This window comes from Petaurus breviceps, unplaced genomic scaffold (genome assembly GCF_028583685.1).
Source record: "Petaurus breviceps papuanus isolate PSGF00001 unplaced genomic scaffold, PetGlider_PUasm1.0 173, whole genome shotgun sequence".
Lineage (NCBI taxonomy): Eukaryota > Metazoa > Chordata > Mammalia > Diprotodontia > Petauridae > Petaurus > Petaurus breviceps.
The window spans coordinates 598,436-617,891 of record NW_027185759.1 but is presented as its reverse complement, the minus strand read 5'-3'; positions in this window follow the sequence as shown (position 1 = coordinate 617,891).

Here is a 19,456-nt window from a genome sequence, read left to right as displayed (position 1 = left end):
TCACCCCCCCCCCCCCCCATTAATCTGTTGCCAAAGCCTGGTGCTATCTTGCACCATCTCTTGGATCCTCCTCCTCCTCTGCCCTGCTTCTGCCCCACCCTGGTTCTGGTCTTCATCACATCAGGCCTGTATTGCAGTAGTTGGGGGGGGGGGGGTGGCTGGGGGGGTCTGCCTCCCTCCAGTCTCTCCCCCCTCCAGAAGGTCCAAGTGATTTTCCCAATGAGCAGGTTCCACCACATCACACACTCCTCCCCACCACCCCCAGCTCAATAAACTCCAGTGGCTCCCAGGCCTCCAGGAGCAAACATAAAACTCTCTGTTAGGCATTCAAAGCCATTCCTCACCTGTTCCCTCCTTCCTTCCCAGTCTTGTACCTTGCTCCCCCACATACTCTTTGCTTCAGTGACCCTGGCCTTCTGGCTGCCCCACAAAACAGAACTTACTCCTCTCTGCTCAGGGTCTTCTCTCTGTCCTCCATGCCTGGAACACTCTCCCTCCTCTGCGCTGACCGCTGACTTCCCCGGCTTTCTTTAACCCTGCCCTCTTCTACAGGAAGCCTCCCCCAGCCGCTCTCGGTTCCAGAGCCTTCCCTCTGTTCATTATTTCCTACTCATCCTGTGTAGAGCTTGCTTTGTATAGATCTGTCCACTGGTCTCTTCCATTAGACTGTATGCTCCTTGAGGGCAGGGCCTGTCTTTTGCCTCTTTTTGTGTCTCCCGGTGCCTGGGATAGTAGGCATGTAATAAATACTGATGGATTGAACAGAGGATTTTGTATTTGCTCCTGGAGGTGCCAGGGAGCCCCTGGATCACTGGGAGTTACCCTTGCTCGGTTTCATCTGATTACTTCGGACCCAATCCAGCCTTTTGGCGTCTTTTGTACTGGGACTCTGTCCTCCAGCATGGAATAACCATACTTACTGTGGACAGCCGATAGATAGGGCTGGCCACGGCTGAGATATGGGGGTGTGGGGGAAGGCAGGGGGGCAGACTCACGGAGGCCCCCGGGCTTCCAGGACCTCCCTTTGGGCAGGCCCAGCATCCCCTCCGCCACGGGCCAGTGCTTGCTCGCAGCCCTCCCGGGACAGGGGGCTCCCTCCCTGTCTGCCTTCCAAGGCAGCCAGTCCATGACTCTCTGGAATACTGTGGGATGCAAGCCAGCTCAGCTCAGCCAACGCTCAGGCGGCGTCTGCTCAGGGCTTGGTGCCGGGCCTGGGAACACAAGAGGGAGCCAGCCCCCGCTCTCCAGGTGTCTGCTTTCCTGGGGGAGACGTCCCCACAGGCACCCAAAGAAAAAGCGCAAAGTAAGAATAGAAAAGGACGCAGAGCCCCCTCGAGGGAGGGGGAGATCAGAGAGGGCTTCCCAGAGGAAGCGGCAGCTGAGCTGGGCCTTGGAGGAAGGGACTGAGGGCGAGGGAGGGGAGGATTTACCTGGATTCCGATGGCGGTATGGGAGGAGCCACCGGCAAGGCGGGGGCAAAGCCAGGGAGGGTGGCAGAACGTGAGAGATTGCAGAAAATCAAGGGGCGGGGCGGGGTCTGTGAGGAGGGGCCGACAGGGCGGGGCCTGAGAGGCGGGGCTGGCTGCGTCCACTCCAAAGATCCTGCCGCCTAATCTCAATGGGCCCTCACCACATCGAGGTAACCTTTCTACTGGTCCTGGTTCCCCAGACCACTGCTCCAAGCTGGCTCCCCTCTCCTCCAACACCTTCCACTTCTCAGCTGACTATCTCACCCTCAACTCCTCCCTCATCGGAGCTCCCTCTTCTCCCCGGCGCCTCTCCACCCCTCAGTCTCCCTGCCACTCTCTCCTTCATTCCAGTTTCCACAGAGCCCCCAGCGCAGCTTCCGAGTCTGTGATCTCAGTCCTCTCTTCCCGGAGTCTCCTGGGCCTCCCAGAGCCTCAGCACTGTCTCAAGCCCTTCCTCTGCTCTGCCCACCTCCTGCCCTGTCCGCTGGCCCATTCGCCTTCCACCTCGGCCCACTGCTGCTCTCCTCTTACCGAGCCCGTCCTGGATTACCCCATCATTCCCCTCCACCTCTCCTCTCCCCCTCACCAGCTGCTGAACGGATCCGTCACACCATGCAGACCGGGCAACTTACGAAGACTGTCCCACATTAAAGCAAGGCAGCCCTTTTATGCCTCCCTAATTGATTCCGCTATTGGCAGTGGGGTGGGGAGGTGGGCAGAGCCCTGGGACTCGAGTCAGAGAGACCTGCGTTCAAATCTAGCCTCACATTTACTGGCTGTGTGACTCACTCTGGGCAAATCATTTCACCCTGCTGCACTCAGTTTCCTCACCTGTAAAACCAGCTGGAGAAACGGCAAACCAGCCCAGTATATCTGCCACGAATCCCCCATGCTCCACCTTCCTCTCACCCGGGTGACGACCTCCTCACTTATGCTACTGAGGAAGCTGACGCCATCCACATGAGTTCCCTCTTCCCCCACTCTCTTCACCCCCCATCACCTTCCCCTGACATCACCGCCCCCCCTTCCCCAGTCTCTGACAGGGGGGTGGCCTTGACCCCCTCCCACTCGAGCCCCTCCTCTTCCTAAGTAACCTTCAGTCTCCCTCTCTACCGGCTCCTTCCGTGCTGCCTTCAGCCCAGTCATCTTCATCCTTCCCAGCCGACAAACAAGCCCCGCTATTGCCCCCTTGCCTCCCCTCTCAGACCGTAAGCTTCCTGAGGGCAGGAAACATTTCACTGGGGTTTTGGATTCCCTGGCACTCAGCAGAGTGCCTGGCACACTGTAGGGGCTTCATAGATGCTTGCTGACTGATACAATCATGGAAGCCCAGATACTCCCTCACCTCTGGGATCAGATCTAGGACACCCAGTTTGGCACTGAAAGCCCTGAGGAGGTCCTGTCCTTTCCATCTTCTTACACGGCAACCCCCTCCATGCAGTCTCTGCCCCAGCTGCACTGGCTTCTTGGTTTGAAGTGTGGCCTTGCCCCATCTCTTCGGGGGGCCTTTGCCCTGGCTGGCCACGCCCCCCCAGGCCAGGAATATCTCTGCCTCCTGCCTTCCCTGGCCTCAGTCAGGTCTTAGCTAAAGCCCTGCCTTCCTTCTCCAAGGAGCCTTTCCTAATCCCCTTAAGGCCTGCGCTCCCCCACACTCCCCATTTATCCCGTTTCTGGCTTGTCTGTCACCAGCTCCCTGAACGGTGTCTCTCCCACTAAACCCAGGGCTTACTGAGGCCAGGGTGTTTTTGGCCTTTCTTTGCCTGATCCCCCACACTTCACAGTGTCTGGTACATGCCAGGTGCTTAAAATGCTGTTGACTTGATTTAAGGGTAAAGGAAAGGAAGGTGATGGCAGGGAAGGGGAGGGGAGGGGAGGAGTTTGGTCGGCAGCTGAAGACAGGCTGAGTCCCCAGCCCCCTTTCTCTGTGGGCTCAAGGGATGCTGGTGAGATGGTTCTCCATTCTCACTTCCCTTGCCTCCCATGGAGCAAAGCCAACACCAATCTGGTGCTCTATGGAGATGATGTGAGTCAGTGTGGAGGAGGAGGGAAGGAGCTCGGCAGCTCCTGGGGCATGTCATGGGGGATGGCCTCCCTCTCTTCTTGTCTGGAGATGCTGCATGAGCCCTGGATGGGAGCAGGTCGGGCAGGTATTAGGCACAGTGGAAAGCACTGAGTCCTCAAGTGGCAAAGATGGCAGGGACCTCAGTGGCCTCTGACCCAGACCAGAGCCGAGCCACAGTCTCTCCATAAGCCTCACACAGTCTGTCCAGCCTCTGCCCAAATGTACCCCCCCCCAACACACACATCCCTGCTCTGAGGTGGCCCTTCCCACCCACTGGAGAAACGTTCCCGACCGCCAGCCTAGCCCGCCTCCTCGGTGCTGCCACCTCTCACTTCCAGTACTTGAGGGTCCTGTTGTGTGTCTTCTGGTTCCCATGTCTGCTGAGAAGCATTTATCGAGTGCCCCCCCCCCCGGGCCAGGTACTGTGCCAAGCCCTCCCACAGAGGCCCGGTCTTGGGCTCTGCACCAGCCTGTGGCCCCAGGACTGGATGTGACCTCAGTGATAGCAGACACATGACCTGGGTCCCTGTGGCCAGCATCTGGTCAGGGCACTGTCTTTCCTTTTGCCAGGTCTGCCCCAGGACTAAACAGAAAAAGTCAAACCCCTCTTTCCCAGGTGTGTCCCACAAGTTTTCTCCTCTCTAGGATAAATATTCCCAATTTCTTCGACCAAACCTCCTATAAGCCAAAATGGGGGCCCCTCATTCTCCTGGCTGCCCTCCTTTAGAGGCTCCCCAGCATCTTCCTGAAAGATCTGAGGTGCCCAGAGCCAAGCCCAACATTCCAGAGAGACTCAGACCAAGACAGAGGAATGTTGGCCATCTCCCTGGGTCTGGGCACAGGGCACATGCACATTGTAGCTGCGGTGCCTTTCTCAAATTGCTCTAAGATAGTTCTCACTCTCCTGGCTGCCCTATCACACCGTCGGCTCCTCCCCAACCTTCCCAGCCTCCCAGATTCTTTGCAGAACAGCTGGTGTCTATCCACATCTCCCTCATCTTGTTAGGCAGTGAGTGCACTGAGATAGCATGGAGCCTGAAGCAGGTCAGAGGCTGGAGTCCAACGGACATACCATGTAGCCCTGGGCAGGCTGGCTTCCCTCTGGGTGCCTCAGCTTCCTCACAGGGGTCCTAATCTGCCTCCTTCAAAGGAGCATTGCTGTGATCACTCTCAGGACATTAGGATGTGCCTGTGTCTATGACTTTCCCTAATCCAGAGGAGATGAGGCTGGAGGCATGTTCCTGGGTCGGTCATCTCTCCCCAGTGATGTACTCTCTAGCTCTTGGTAATTCTCTTTTGTGTCAGACCTTGCCATTTTCAAATTGTCTCCCCGTTCTTGGGGGGTTCTCTCTGGGGAGAAGTTCATGAAAGGCCCGCCCCCAATTCCCTTTCCAGGTGAGGTCTGTCCATTCTCTAGCAGGCATGGTATTAATGCTGACATCAAGGGCTGCCATTCTAAAGGAGCCAAGGCTTTCACATGGCTGCTCCCTAGCTCAGGAGCCATGATCTTGAAATGAGCTGCCAGTCCTTTGAGGCCCTCCCCTCCCCACCTTGGCCTATTCCAGGTATTACACTGCTGCTCCCAGCCCCCACCCCCTCTAAATCTCTCATGATCCCATACAAGTGATATGAAACCAAAGCAAGATATATTGGCTTAGACATAAAGGCTGAGGAATCTCTGGAGAGATAAAGGAAGGAGGCATCCTCCCAGGACCCATTTCCCGAGACAGCTGCCTCCTCCCCTTCTGGGAGCACAATCCAGCTCTCCATTCTGTCTCCCTCAGCCACTCCATCCACACTCTGGTCTGTTATTGAGCAGCTCTTAGAGTAATAACGCCTAGAGTAAAACTCTCATGCTGTTTATCACGAAGAACCAGCATGGCTTCACAAGCACATCCTACCAGGCAGTCAGGGTTTGGGAAAGAGTATTACCAGAGGCAGATTTTACCTAGATTTTATGAAAGCATCATGGGAAAGATGGAGAGACAGGGGGTACATGGCAGTACAATCAGGCAGACTGGGGGCCTATTGATTCACTGGACCCAAAGAGTGGCCATTAATAGTTTGATATCACCCTAGAAGGGTTTTTAAAGGTGTTCTCTGGGGATATGAGCCCTTTAACATTTCTTTTAAATGACTTGTGTGAAGGTAGTGGTGGTGGGGGGTCCACTGAGGGCTAATTGTTCCCTCCCCCACACCCCAGTCATTGTCTTTGTTAGAGGGAGAGCTTCTTGATTGAATTGAATGAGAACCAGACCAGCACCCAGGAAGCCTGCTCTCATTGGATGTGGGTGTGGGGAGGCAGGGGGTCCTGCTCTAAATAGCTTCCTGAAAACAAGAGTGAGTTCAGAAACTGAGAGATTTCAAGGGTCTGGCTGCAGAGAAAGGGGGAAAACATTTGGAGCCGAGCTGGAAAGATCCAGCAATGCAGGCGATCCATGAAAGGAGAAAGACAATTGAGCTGTAGCAGAGGAGGGTGAGAGCTTGAGGGGGGCATCAGCCTGGTTGGTGGTTGGTTGTTGTTCTCTGTGCTGAAAGAAGTGGCATCAGTATGGCATGTTCAAGTTACAGTGTGGTCCTCTGCATCCAATCAGACCAATAGGAACTTGGCATATTCTACCATAGTTATGGCACAAACAGGCCATATGAACAGTTAGTGGAGATATCTCCATTTGTGCATCTCATATTTCCTTTGAGCTGCTGCAATTCTGCTTGCTCATAGAGTACAGCACCTTCGTGGATGCTGTCACACCATGTTGGGATGTATCTCCCATGTCTCACAATTGATACTAAAGTTCTTCAGAGATACCTTGAGAGTGTCCTTGTACCATGTCTTCTGACCTCCTTGTGAGTCCCTGCCTTGTGTGAGTTCTCTGTAAAATAGTCTTTTAGGAAAGCATATATTTGGCATTTGAACAATGTGGCCAGCCCATCAGAGTTGCACTCTCTTTAGTAGAGTTTAAATACTTGGCAGTTCAACTTGAGAAAGGACTTCACTGTCCAGTTCCCCCCCAAAAGCAGCTGCATTGGACCACATGCCTGTCCACCTCCATCCCTAATCCAACACTATGACTTCCAAGAAATCAAAAGCAAGACCAGCCCAGACCTTCCTTCCAGATGTGCTATTGGAATCAGCCCTAACATCAAGTCCAAAGTTATGAAGTAGACCCAAAGAACGAGCAAACAAACAAACAAAAAAGAACCTGGTCACAAAAACCTACTGTGGTGACAGAGAAGCTCAAGACAGAAGCTAAAAAAAAGAGAATCACTCCAAAATATCTCTAAGCAAAGCCTCAAAGAAAAACACAGCTGGGACACAAATTCAGCTAGAATTCCTGGGAGAAGTGAAGCAAAAAAATTTTGAAAAACCATTTAGAATGTTTCTATAAATGAAAAAGGTTCTAGAGAAAAAAAGTAGAAAAGAATGGAGAGCCATGGAAGACAGGAATCTCTGGAGATTATAATAATAGAAGAGGAATTAATAGCTTGACATAAGAACTATAAAAACCTTACTCAAAAACTAAACTCCTTGAAAATTAGAATAGACTAAATAAAACATACCCATTCCACGAGACGACAGTACAAATTAAAATAAAGTCAAAAGATTGAGAAAGTAGAAGGAAATTTAAGGTCTCTCATATAGCAAAACCACTCAACCTAGAGAATAGATTGAGGAGAGAGAATTTAAGAAGCACTGGGCTATCTGAATGCTGAGAGAGTACCCCTGAGATTAATATGTCTATTTCCTATGAGTACCTTACCAGGCAGGTGCACTGGGCATGGAGTAAGCCCTGTTACAGAAAGGAGCCAATCAGGAGTCTGCAATGAGCCAAAGTCTTGCTCACTCCCAAATACCTCTGCTACTGGTGTTCACTGTCTGAGCTGTGCACCCCAAAACCAGCCTAAACCAGCCTTGTGGTCAACTGTTCCTGCAAAACATCCTGCTTCTGTGTCCCACCTGCTCCTGGGAAAGACTGTCCATTCTTTTCCCTAACCCTACCCTTGAACCTCTCCTTTGTGGTTTTCAAGGATAAATATCCCCTACTTCCCTAGGTTGTGGGTTCCTTTTAAATTAAAAAAATTTTCATATTAATTATGTTGTAAAGAAGAATTAGAACCAATGGGAGGAACCACAAGAAAGAAGAAACAAAATAAAACATGACAAAAAATGAGAGCAAATTGTCTGCTTCGCTCTGCGTTCAGACTCCGCAGTTCTTTCTCTGGGTGTCGATAGCATTGTCCATCATGCATCGTTTGGAGTTGGCTTAGATCCTTGCATGACTGAGAAGAGCCAAGTCTATGAAAATTAGTCATCACACAATGTGGCTTTTACTGTCAATGTTCTGGTTCTGCTCACTTCACTCAGCATCAGTTCATCTAAATCTTTCCAGGTTTTTCTGAAATCCACCTGCTCATCATTTCCTATAGCACCATACTATACCATTCTATTCATATACCACCACTTATTGAGCCATTCCCTAATTGATGGGCATCCCCTCAATTTCCAATTTTTTGCCACTACAAAAAGAACTGCTATATTTTTTGTACATGTGGGTTCGTTTTCCATTTTTATGATCTCTTTGGGATACAAACCTAGAAATGGTATTGCTGAATCAAAGGGTATGCACAGTTTTGTAGCATAGTTCCAAATTGCTCTCCAGAATGGTTGGACCAATTCACAACTCCATCAACAATACATTACTGTTCCAACTTTCCTATATCTTCTCCAACATGTAACATTTTTCTCTTTTGTAATGTTAGCCAATCTGATAGGTGCAATATGGTACCTCAGAGCTGTTTTGATTTGCATTTCTCTAATCAATAGTGATTTAGATAATTTTTTTTCACATAATTATAGATATTTTTAATTTCTTCTGCTGAAAACTGCCTGTTCATATCCTTTGACCATTTATCAATTGGGGAATTACTTGTATTATCATGAATTTGACTCAGTTCTCTATATATTTTAGGAATGAGTCCTTTATCAGAGACGCTGCCTGTAAAAATTGTTCCCCAATTTTCTGCTTCCCTTCTAATCTTGGTTGTATTGGCTTTGTTTGTGCAAAAACTTTTCAATTTAATATAATCAAAATAATCTATTTTGCATTTCATAATGTTCTCTATCTCTTATTTGGTCATAAATTCTTCCCTTCTCCATAAATCTGACAGGCAAACTATTCCTTACTTTCCTAGTTTGCTAATAGTATCAGCCTTTCTATCTAAATCATAAACCCATTTTGGCTTCCCCTTGGTGTAGGGTGTAAGATATTGGTCCATGCCTAGTTTCTGCCATACTATTTTCCAATTTTCCCAGCAGTTTTTGTTAAATAGTGAGTTCTCATTCCAGAAGCTGGAGTCTTGGGCTTTATCAAACAGTAGATTACTCTGGTCATTTACTACTGTGTCTTGTGTATCTAACCCATACCACTGATCCACCACTCTATTTCTTAGCTAGTACCAACTAGTTTTGATGACTGCTGCTATATAATACAGTTTAAGATCTGGTGCAGTCAGACCACCTTCCCTTGCATTTCTTTTCATTAATTCCCTTGATATTCTGAAACTTTTGTTCTTCCAGAAGAATTTTTCTATTTTTTAACTCTATAAAATAATTTTTTCGTACTTTGATTGGGATGGCAGTGAATTAAGTGCATTAATTTAAATACAATTGTCATTTTTATTATATAAGCTTAGACTACCCAGGAACAACTGATATTTTCCCAGTATTTAGGTGTGCCTTTATTTATATGAAAGTGTTTTGTGATTGTGTTCATATAGTTCCTGGGTTTGTCTTGGCAGATAGACTCCCAAGTATTTTATAATGTCTACAGTAACTTTAAATGAAATTTCTCTGTCTTTTGCTATTGGGTTTTGTTAGTAGGTTGTGGGCTCTTTTGTACTTTGTACTGGGGTGCCGTGGCACAAGTGTGTGATTTTCCTCCTTCCCTCTGCTTTCTACTCACCTTGGACTCCTTTCCATTTTTAGGGGTGGGCTTTGCCATGACCAAAAAAAGAGCCTATGCATCCTATTTCAAGAAATCTTACAAGAAAACTGCCAGATCTCTTAGGATCAGAGGGTAAAGTGGAAATAAAAAGAACTTACTGGTTGCCTAGGGCAACTGGGTGTTGCAGTGGATGGAGCACCAAACTGGGAGGCAGGAAGACTCAGTTTACTGAGTTCAACTCTGGCTCAGATACCGACTAGTTGTGTGACCCTGGGCAAGTCATTTCACCCCATTTGCCTCAGTTTCCTCATCCGTAAAATGAGCTGGAGAAGGAAATGGCCAACCACTTCCATATCCTTGCCAAGAAAACCCCAAAATGAGGTCAGAAAGAGTTGAGTACGACTGAGAAAATGACTGAACAATAAAAAGTGGCAGAGCCTCCTGAAAGAAACCCTTGAATGAAAACTCCCAGGAACATGATCGCCCCAACACGCAGCTTCTAGTTCAGAGTCAGGCAAGAATACAAATGAAAAAAGCCCCCCATGTGCACAAAGATGTTTGTGGTGGCCAAGAATCAGAATGGAGGGGACGCCCATCCACGGGGAGGGCTGAACCAGCTGTGGCAGCTGAGTGTGATGGGATACTGCTGTGCTGTAAGAAATGAGGGGCAGGCAGCTTCAGAGAAACCTGGAAAGGTTCACATGGACTGATGCAGAGGGAGGCGAGCAGAACCAGGAGGACACTGTGCACAGTAGCAGCCACAGTGTGTAATGACCAACTTCCACAGAAATGGCTCTTCTCAGCAATGCAAGGATCTAAAACTACTCTAAAAGACTCATGATGGAAAATGTTGTCGACACCCAAAGAACCGTGGAGTCTTGTTAGTAGCAGATAGAAGCAGACTGTGCTCTCTCTCTCTGTCTGTCTCTCTGTCTCTGTCTCTCTGTCTGTCTGTCTCTCTCTGTCTCTGTCTCTCTGTCTCTGTCTCTCTCTCTCCCTCTCTGTCTCCCTCTCTCTCTCTGTCTCTGTTCTCTCTCTGTCTCTCTGTCTCTCTCTGTCTCTCTCTCTGTCTCTCTCTGTCTCTGTCTCTCTCTCTCTGTCTCTGTCTCTCTCTCTGTCGTCTCTGTCTCTCTCTCTCTCTGTCTCTCTCTCTCTCTCTGTCTCTCTCTCTCTCTCTCTCTCTGTCTCTGTCTCTCTCTCTCTGTCTCTCTGTCTCTCTCTCTCTGTCTCTCTCTCTCTCTGTCTCTGTCTCTCTCTCTCTCTCTCTCTGTCTCTCTCTCTCTCTGTCTCCCTCTCTGACTCTCTCTCTCTGTCTCCCTCTCTGTCTCTGTCTCCCTCTCTGTCTCTGTCTCTGTCTCTCTCCGTCTCTCTCTCGTTTCTTCTTTCTTGTGGTTCCTCCTGTTGATTTTAATTCTTTACAACATGACTACTGTGAAAATATTTAATATGAATGTATATGTAGAGCCTATATCAGATTGCACACTGTCTTGGGGAGGGGGGAGAAAATTTAGAACTCAAAATTTTATGGAAGCGAATGTTGAAAATTAAAAATAAATTATGTCTTTTTAAAGAAGCGATCAAAATCTGGAGTTCTCCTACCTGTCTGGTCTCTTTTCAGCCTCCTCTGCTGCATCTTCATCTAAGATAAACCAACTGACTGTAGACATCCCTCAAAGTTCTGTCATGGACCCTCTTTTCTCTCCCTCTATAGCAGTGAGTCAAACTGACTGCCTTCTGGTAAGCAGGCCACAAAAATCACACTGAGTGTGCTCAAACAGATTCAGATGCAATTGGAAAATATTTAACAAAAGTAAATGAAAATACAAGCTGAAATCGATACTGTTAATCTGTGGTTTTCTAAAACCGTATGCAGCGTCAGGGCCATTTCTAGTTGAGTTTGACCCATTTCTCTAGATTATTTTACTAGGGGATTTCTTCAGTTCCCATAGGTTCCCTGCCATCCCCATGAAGAGATCTTAGACCGGGTTTTATTATTTGAATTGTTTTAATTAATATGAAAGCTGTTGTCTCGTTGCCAACTCTAGCCTCTCTCCTGGTCTCTGGCCTCACATCTCCAGCTGCCTCTTGGACATCTTGAAATGGATGCCCCATGGCCATCATATGTTCGCCATGCCCACAAGTGAGCTCCCCGTCTCCTTCCCCACCCCCAGCCTTTCTCTCTCTGCCGTCTCCATCACTGTGGCGGGCATTTCCATCCTTTGTAGCCTTGGCCATCCTCTGCTGTCTCTATCACCCTCAGCTCCCATCTGCAGACAGTCTTGTTGATTTTGCTTTTGGACCATCTCTCCTATGCCTCCCCCCTTCTCTCCTCTGGCATTGCCACACTCTGGTGCAGGTCAAATGACCTCATGCTTGCACTATCAAAAGAGCCTCCAATATCTCTCGATGCCCATCCATCTTCGCCTCAAATGTCACATTGTTCTTCCTAAAGTACAAGTTTGACCATGTTCTTCTCCATTCCACCAACTGCAGTGGTTCCCTATGGCCTTCGAGACCAATGATAAAGCGCTGCCCCACCTTCACTGGGCCCTTCCTACCGCCCAGTCTTCTTCCACCCCCGCCCTTTGATCTGACGACCCTGGCATCCGGGTTGCTCCTTCTCCTAACTTGGCACCTTTTTATTGAATGTACAAAGTGTCCCTTATCTACAATACCCTCTCCCTGCTCGTCTCCGCCTCCCGACCTCTGCCCCAACGTTAGGGATTTTCCTAACTGAGGGCTGAAAGACATTGCATGCTGTTCCCAATGTTTTCTACTATAAACTCCACAGCAGCAGAGGAGAGAACTCTAGAAGCCTAAGCATGACATGATCTCATGATTGTAAGAGGGCCTGACGCTTGGGTAAAGGAGATTGTGCTAGGGATTTCCTGGATCGTTCAGCGTGATGATCTAAGGGGGCTGACTCCCAAATGGTGGGCTGCCTGAGCCTTTGGGGAGGGGGTGGCCCTTCCCTGGACTGTCTTAACACAGAGACACAAATGACTTGTCTTCTCTGCTGGCTCCTTCCCCTTTGTTTCTTCAGAGAGTCGATAGTACAAGAGATCGAGCCTGTGTCCATGGGTGCAGGTTCTTCCTTCCAGGACCCACTGATGGCTGGCATGGGGCAGGTCCACCCAGGAGCCAAGGGTGCTGGGCCAAGCCTGAAGGAAAAGCTTGGAGAGTAGCCACGGGGGTAGCCAGTGGGTTACTAACCAAGTTCTCAAAGAAGCACAAGGCGGAGGTGGCCAAGAAAAGGACTTAGACAATGTGCCCAAACCCTTTCATCTGGCACAGAAGAGGGGGTTTGTGTCTCCAGGGCAGCAGATGCCTGGATTGAGTCTAGTCAGAGAAGGGAGTTGGGTGAGATACCTCATGGGTAACCTCTAGTTTGAGAGTCCTGGCCCGTCCATATCCTTGGAGTCAGCCTTAGTCCCTTACATCCACCAGAGGCTGCTGGGAGAGTATACACTTTCTGTAGGGAGGTGTCCATTGGCCAGCCCAAAGACATGCTGCTGTTTGGGTAAACTCATCAGTCAAGGTGACTGGGAAGCTGATCAAACCAATGGAGAAAGTCAATCAATCAAACGTCCTCCCCAAGAGATGCTCAGTTTGGTGTATTTTCAGAGGACACCAAATGGGGGGTGACAGCTCACACACTGGAGGGCTGTTGGGTCTTGGCAGCCTGGGAAATGGGGCTGAACTGAGGAAGATGAAAGCCAGTGAGGCTAATGGAAGCTTTGTCAGCTTCCCAAATACTAAATGGAGAAAGGGGGCAGGAAGATGCGTAGTTTGGGGAGTAAAGTCAGGAATGTGAGAGAGCGGGCCAGAGCCGTGAGGTCCTCTGTCCTGCCCAGAATGGGGAGGGCTTCAGCCTGCTCAGCTGTGGGCACCAGCTCAGGAAGAATGCTGAGGAGCTGGGAGTGTCCGGAAGGGTCTCAGGTGCTTGTCATCTGAGGGCTAGTCAGATGAATTGGGATGTTTATCCTTGAGAATAAAGGTAGTCAATTCAATAAGCATTTCTTAGGTCCCTACTATGTGCCAGACACACAGTAGGGCAATGAGTATCCAAAGGAAAAAAAAATCACAGTTCGTGCCATTAAGGACTTTATATTCTGCGGAGCAAGGGAACAATAGAAGGGACCTCCTGGGGCTACTGGGGGGACCAATGAGACGCCAAGGGCTTTGCAAACCTTGTCCTTGCTGGTGTTCAGGCCTGCCTGACTCTCTGTGACCCCATCTGGGGTTTTCTCGGCAGAGATTCTGGATCCGCTTGCTGTTTCCTTCTCCAGCCAGCTCACTGTCCAGGTGAGGAAACCGAGGCGAACAAGGGGAAGGGACTTGCCCAGGGTCACATAGCTAGTGAGTATCTGAGGGCAGAATTGAACTCAGGCCCTGCTCTCTGTCCACTGAGCCACCCGGCTACCTCTGCACTATGTTAATGCTAATTATTCTTATTTGAAAATGAAAACTATGGTTCTGAAGAGGCAGGAGGACATGGGGTCAGCCAATGAGAAGGCCCTTCTGGCTGGGCAGCGGTTTATGGGAAAGGGAGGAGGCTAGACTAAGGCTAGACAGGCCTGTGAAAAGCTTTGAATGCCAAACAGAAGAGTTTCATTTGATCTTAAAGGTAGCTGGGAGCCACTGAAGTCTATTGAGCAGCACATACACTGAGCTGTTGTAGTCTAGGGTTCCACACATTGGGCCGCTGAGGGGGCACCATAGTGTACTGAGCGCCAGGCCTGAAGTCAGGAAGACCTGAGTTCAAATCTGGCCTCAGATACTCACTGGCTGTGTGACCCATGCCAAGTCATTTAACCCTGTTTGCCTCAGTTTCCTCATCTATAAAACCAGCTGGAGAAGGAAATGGCAAACCACTCTAGTCTCTCTGCCAAGAAAGCCCTACATAGGTCACAAAGAAAGGCCTGAAAATACAACCAGTGACAACAAAAATGGACAAAGAATTAGCCGTATTTCCAGAAGGCTTTCAGGTTTGTGAAGCATTTTACACATGTTGTCTCCTGTGGTTCTCACAGACCAGGGAGGTAGGGGCCCGTCTCATCTCCATCGCACAAATGAGTGGTGACTTGCCCAGGGTCACACATCTGAGACATCCGGCCCAGACTTGTGGCTCAGCTGTTGGCCCCAGGGTGTAGGTGGGGGCATAGAAAGTGGCCTGGGAGGACAGAAAAGGGGAGGGGAGATCCCAAGTCACCAAGCAGTGATTGTGTGCCTGGGGCTGGTCTCAGCCTTCCCTCCCAGGCGCCTTTCTCATGGCTCGGCTGGGGCATCATCTCTGCTGCTTTGGGAAATACTGTCAGAGTTTTCTATTTCCTTATGCATTTCCATCTCCTCTATCCCAACCCCCAGTCCGGCCTGTGGAGGAGAAGGAAGCTTGGGAGCTTTCAGTTCCAGTTAAACTGTCACCTCGAGAGAATTAACTGTCACGGAGACAGACGTAGAGGCACAGGAAGGACTAAGAATGTCTTTACTAGAAACTGAGCCAGTGGACAGACAGCTGACAGAAGTATATAGGGATATCTGGCTGTGTTAATACAGGGGTATGCACCCAGCAGTTGGAATCGGGGCTGCTTTCCAGCTGGCCCAGCAGTGGCACCACCAAGGGGAAATGGCAGCTGCTGGGCCCAATGAAGGCTGAGGGAGGGCTCACCAGGCTCACCATGCCACCTTTGGACATGAACTGGGTGGAGCCAATGTGGCACAGAATGGCTAACTGGGACTAGGGGACAGCCGCAGGTTCCTAAAGTGGGACTAGGGTCAGAGCTTGAGCCAATGCAAGAGAGAAGAAAGGCACCTCCACGCCGAGAGGTTTGCTTCGGCATCCTGAGGGGCAGCTCAAGCAGCCTGGCTCAGGGAGAGAGGGCACCGGAGAGGAAAGTCCCCACAGACTGCAGAATGTTCAGGGCAGCACCTTTGTGAGAGCAAAGGATTGGGCACAGAGTAGGGGTTCTCAGCTGGGGAATGGTTACACAGCAGTGGTCCATGGATCGATGGAAGGTGACTATGCTGTAAGAAATGGGGTGTGTGAGGGATGGACGGAGAAGCCTGGAAAGACCCATATGCACTGATGCAGAGTGATGTCAGCAGACCCCAGAAAACAATCTTCATGACCATGGAAAGGAAGACAGCCATGACCAAAAATGCGGAAGCAGATGCTGCAAGCTCACAAAAGAAACAGGAGAAGACGCCCTCGCTCGCTGTTTGGGGGGTCCCTGAGTGTGGAACCTGGCACACATCTGCACACGTTTTCCGATGTGTTGGTCAGTCTTTCTGATTTCCCCTGATTTTCCTTTTGTTTTTTTTTCTTAAAAAATAATCTTTGTTATATGGAGGAGGGATGGGGGGATTTATGGGATGTAAAATGAAACATGTCAATAACATTTTTTTTTAATGAGGATCAAGGAGGAGTCTGAGAGACAGAGGGAATGAGCTGGGTGGCATTTTAAGAGAAATCCAAAAGACGAAGTGAGCCTGGAGTCAGGAAGATCTTCTAGCTGTGTGACCCTGGGCAAGTCACTTAATCGCTGTCTGCCTCAGTTTCCCCAACTGTAAAACAAGCATCATAAAGCACCTACCTCCCAGGGTTGTTGTGAGGATTAAGTGAATGAGATATCTGTAAAGTACTGTGCTTAATAAATGTCTGTTCCCTTTCTTCCTCTTCTCCCCTTGATTAAATATTGAAAGTGACTGTTCCTTGCTATGAATCACGAGGAAGTATGAGAACATTGAGCTGACTGAACTATCCACTGGATTAGGATTCCACAATAAAGGAGGGACACCCAGAATACTGGTCACTCCAGCTGGGAATTAGTCTTGCAAGGGAAATAACGGACATGAAGGACTGGGCAACGCATCCCAGAGGCCCAGTGGGGCATGCGCACACTCATCTCAAGCAGGAGAGCTTGAGGGGAGAGAAAGCAGGAGCATCTGGAGAGATTCTGCACTCATTCATCCATCCTTCCCTTCATTCAAGAAGCCCTCATCTGTGCCCCCGCCTGCGTAGCCCCGATCTTGGTGCTTTGGGGCTGCTGGAGCAGGAGGAGAGAATTCCTGCCCTCCGGCACTTCTTGGACTAATTTAGGAAGCCTGGGGTCACAGATGGGTCAGGTCTAGAACAGTGTTGGGGTGGTGCCAACCTAGGGGTACGGAGAAGCAGTCCTCCTCCCCCATGTTCAGGTTGTCTCAACATTGGGAACTTTTTATTTTTGCCCCAAGCCAGGAGGATCGTGAGGGGGTTGAACTAGGCAATCAGTGTGCCAGAAGGATGGGGCCCAAGAGATCTCTGAGTCAGCAGAGTCCCTACGACGGCCCAGGGATGTCGCCTGGGGCAGAGAGCATGAATTCCTCCATTTTCCTTGCTGTAATCCCAATGCCAGTCTGCCAGTCAGAAAGCCTTTATTCAGCACCTGCTCAGTGACAGGCATTGTGCTAAGGGATGAGCCTGGAGGGCAACAGAGCTTCTGCCCTCAGGAAAGGCGTTCCTATCAGAGGGGCTTGAAAAGGTCTCCTGGAGGGGAGCCAAGCCCGGTCCATAGCGGGCCTGCTCTGCTAAACTGGGGGCGTCTGGTGGCTGAGCCCTTCTTACAGGAGGCTCTGGGCCATTGACTGGAGAAGGTGGAGCCCCCTCTGCATCTCTGCCAGACAGGGACGAGAGAAGGCTTCCCCAGCTCTGGGGGTAGGGCACGCGCAGAGAGCAGGCAGCTCGCCATGTGGTCCCAAGGAGTCAGACTGTCCTTCAAGCCTGCGTTCTTCCATGCTTCCCTATCTCCTAACAGATGCTGTGCTAACGGCTTCTTCCTTTCCTGAGGCATAGCCTGCCAATCCAGTGGCCTGCAGAGTTCTGCCTGAGCTGGCTGCCCTGCCTGTGCCTGAGGACAGAGCGCCAGATGACGCCGGAGCTGGGAAGCATTGGCCATCTGTGATTCCTGCCGCTGATACTTGGTACTGCCAGCTTGGGTCATTGGCAAAGCCCTGGCCATTTCCATGGACTCTGGCCCAACTTCTGCCTGCCTCTATCCCTCTTTCCTGCCCCACTTCTAGGGGCACAGGAGGGTGAGGTCTCATTGTCACTGGTGTCAAAGTAGGGGTAATGCTGTTCAAGCCAGCCAGCTGTCACTGAGTGATCATCTGAGAGCAGTGTCAGAGATTCCCAAGGTCAGTCAGTCAGATTCCCCTCCCTCCGGGCCACCAGCCGACACCAGTGTCCAGAGTCAGGGCCTATTTGGGAGGCCAAGGGTCAGGGAAAAGAGTTCACCAGGTGCCAAGGCCTCATTGTACCTCCATTTCCTTGGCTCAGTACAGGGACTGGGGCTCTTCAGCTGGATGGAATCTGAGGCTCACTTGCCAACATTTCTTTTTTTTTCTTGGAGGGGGAAAGGTAGGGCAATTGGGGTTAAGTGACTTGCCCAAGGTCACACGGCTAGTTTTTGTGTTAAGTGTCTGAGGCCAGATTTGAACTCAGGTCCTCCTGACTCCAGGGCCGGTGCTCTATTCACTGTGCCACCTAGCCACCCCTCTTGCCAACATTTCTCAAATGCCTTAGGGTCTGCAAAGCATTTAATTGATATCTGACCCATTGGGTCATCACAGCAACTGTGGGAGGCAGGCATTAGTCTCTCCATTTTATAGAAGAGCAAACTGAATGTCAGGAGTTTACTGACTTGTTCATGTCCACACAACTAGTGAGTATCTGAGGCAAGATTTGAACTCAGAACTTCTGAGTCCAACACTCTATCCACTGCACTACCTAGCCTGCCTATTAAAAATACATACACTTATTTAGTGTTTTACCCAATTACATGTAAAAATCATTTTAACACTAATTTTAAAAAATCTGAGTTCCCAATTCTTTCCCTTCCCTCCCCCTCATTGAGAAGGCGAGGGATTGTACATAGGTTCCACACGTGCAGTCATACAAAGCATCTCCATATTAGTTGTGTTGTGAGAGAAAACCCAGACAAAAACCCCAAGAAAAAGGAAGCTTTAAAGAACGTGCTTGAACCTTCGTGCAGACTCCACCAGACTTTCCACGGAGGCGGGGAACGTTTTTCAGCATGAGTCCTTTGGAGGTGTCTCGTGTCACTGCCCTGCTGAGGAGAGCTACAGCATTCACGGTTCTTGATCATATAATGTTGCCGTGACGTGTATAACGTTCTCTTGGTTCTGCTCATTTCACTTTGCATCAGTTCATGTAAGTCTTTCTGGTTTTTTTGAGAGCATCCTGCTCGTCATTTCCTATAGCACAATAATGTCATCACAATCATATGCAAGGATTTGTTCCGCTGCTCCCAAGTTGATAAAAGAGCTGCTATAAATATTTTTGTGCATGTGGGTCCTCTTCCCCTTTTATGATCTCTTTGGGATACAGACCTAGTAGTGTTATTGCTGGGTCAAGGGGTGCTTTTTTTATCCTTTGGGCATAGTTCCAAATTGCTTTCTAGAATGACTGGCCTAGCTCACAACTCTACCAATAATGTAATAGTGTCTGATTTTCCCACATCTTCTCCAACATTTGTTGTTTTCTTTTTTTTTTGTCATATTAGCCAATCTGACAGGTGTCGGGTGGTAGCTCCAAGTTGTTGTGATTTGCATTTCTCCAATCAATAGTGATTTAGAGCAATTTTTTTCATATGACTATAGATAGCTTTGATTACTCATTTGAAAACTGCCTATTCATGTGCTTTGACCATTTATTAATTCAGGAATGGCTCTTATTTTTATAAATTTGACTCATTTCTCTAAATATTGGAAAAATGAAGTCTTTATCAAAGAAACTTGGTGTAATTTTTTTCACAGTTATGATGTGCATTTCCCTCCATCCCTTCTCTCTCTCTCTCTCTCTCTCTCTCTCTGTCTCTCTCTGTCTCTCTGTCTCTCTCTCCCTCTCTCCCCCCCCTCTCTTTCTCTTCACCCTATCTTTCCCCAAAAATGTTTTGTTTCTGAATTTTATCTCCACCAATCTG